The following is a 2,500-nucleotide window of genomic DNA, read 5'->3' on the forward strand; positions in this document are numbered from 1 at the left end:
TCTCTCTCTCTCTCCCTCTCTCTCTCTCTCTCTCTCTCTCCCTCTCCCTCTCTCTCTCTCTCTCTCCCTCTCTCTCTCTCTCTCTCTCTCTCCCTCTCTCTGACTCTCACATGTGTTTAATCACATGGCCTGAATGGCCTAGCGCAGAAATGGCTATCTCCACACACACACACACACACACACACACACACACACTTCCATCTCATCTCCACCGGAACAATCAGAATGTGTCGTCAGGGGAAGGAAGCCGTTAGCCGTCGGGAGACTTGAGAGACGCTGCTCCTGTTCTGTGTCTTTCCTTTTTAATTGAGTGCACCGTCTCTGATGAGTCACTGGCGTTCCGTCACTGCCAGAGTATATTGACCTTCCGCTGTGATGTACAGTCAAAGACGGGCACGGTGAGTCACGGCGCGGCGGGCGCGTTTAAGCCGCCTCGATCGCCGGCTAAATGAGAAAGCGAGGCGGACTTGGTTTTTAATTGAATACTAGATCACATGAAGCACCACTTAGACGACGTTACGGCCCCCACATTAAACACCGTCCGCGGACGGCTGCATGTACATGTTTACGTATGCGGTCCAGTGTCAGCCCACACGTTGTGGAGTTAGCACGTTAGGCAACTGTGAGGAGGCGCTGATCAAAGTACCTCAGTGTCTCTCTGTGTCTCTCCCTGGCCTGCCTGCCTGTTGGAGAGTCAAAGTACCTCTGTGTCTCTCAGTGTCTCTCCCTGGCCTGCCTGCCTGCCTGTTGGAGAGTCAAAGTACCTCAGTGTCTCTCTGTGTCTCTCCCTGGCCTGCCTGCCTGTTGGAGAGTCAAAGTACCTCTGTGTCTCTCAGTGTCTCTCCCTTTGCCTGCCTGCCTGCCTGTTGGAGAGTCAAAGTACCTCAGTGTCTCTCCCTGGCCTGCCTGCCTGTTGGAGAGTCAAAGTACCTCAGTGTCTCTCAGGCCAAGGTCACTCAGTTTGGTGACCAGCTTGGAGGGGATGATGGTGTTGAATGTTGAGCTGAAGTCAACAGCAGCCTTGCGTAGGTGTTGTTGTTATCCAGGTTCTCAGGTTCTCAGTTCTCAGGTTGGAGTGGTTGAAATCCCCTCCAACAATAAAGGCTCCATCCGGGTGTGTGGTTTGTTGTTTGCTAATAGCAGCATGGAGTTCTTTCATTGCTAGCTTAGCATTAGCATCCGGAGGGATATAGGTTGCGACACTTGATCATCAGGTCCTCCAGACTGGCAGAGCAGTGACTCTCAGTAACAGCAGGGTCCGTACACCAAGTTTTGTTGACATAAATGCACAGTCCCCCGCCTCTCCTTTTCCCTGAGGCCTCTGCCGTCCTCTCCGCCCTGACGACGTCGCGTCCCTCTGGCTCCATCACGCTGTCGGGGATGCTGTTGCTCAGCCATGTTTCTGTGAAGCCCATAAACCTTATCTGGGAGGTGATCCGAAGTCGTTGCTCATCCATTTTGTTCGCTAGGGAGCGTACATTGGCGAGAAAGGTAGCGATAGCAGATGGGGATTTCGCTGCAGCCCGGCCCGGAGACCCCCTCGCCATCCTCATCGATGTTTACCATCGCGCCACAGGCGACTGGCAACTCCCTCCGGGGCAGTTGGAGCGCTGGACCGCGGTGTTTTGGCGATCTCTTGGGGAAGCTGAAGGTTGTCTGTGCATCGTGATTCAATACCCAGCAGTGCTTGCCGGCTGTATGAAGTGTACACACGGCTGTACTAGGTGAAACATTGCTAAATTGCATAATCTGGTGAGACACGGGGCCTCGCGTTTTACACGCGCCGCCATCTTGGTATGAAGTTATGTAGTTGGGATAGGATAGTTATGTAGTTACATGTAGTTGGGACGTAGCCTACAGTGTAGGATCCAAAGCCCAATCCAAAGTACTTCAGTATCTCCTCTGGCCTGGCATGAGAGTAATGGAAATCAGCTTATAGTACGTCCGCATCAGCAGCTGGAAGGCTGGCGGAGGTAGAAATCGAAGGACGGGCTCATTGTAATGCACAAAACGGAATGAGGAACGGGTCACCGAAAAACATGACCGTATGAACTCTCTAGGTCCACACACACACACACACACACACACACACACACACACACACACACACTGCAGTGGAGTAAGGCTGTAGCCTACCGTTCAGTGCTGCAAATCTCTCCAAAACGACTCCTGGCCTTCTCCACACGGTGTCTCGGCCGACCTGTCTGTTTGAGAGTCGTGACACTTTCGGAGCCAGCATGGCTTCACCAGAGGAGTCCAGCTAACCACTGTAATTGTGCCGTGCCACCACCGCCCACGAGAACTCTGGGATTTGAACCATGAAAGTTTGAAATTGCCGGGGTTAAACGAGGAAGGGGGGGGTCCTTCCGCGGCAGGCGGCACATGGAAAAACAAGGGACCATGGAGCCCCCTTAACAAGTGGGTGGGCGGGTGGTCGACACAGAAAAAGAGGGCAGAGAGAGAGGGAGGTAGAGAGGGAGCAATCGAGATCGAGAGAGCG

This window comes from Argentina silus (genome assembly GCF_951799395.1).
Source record: "Argentina silus genome assembly, chromosome: 16".
Classification (NCBI taxonomy): domain Eukaryota; kingdom Metazoa; phylum Chordata; class Actinopteri; order Argentiniformes; family Argentinidae; genus Argentina; species Argentina silus.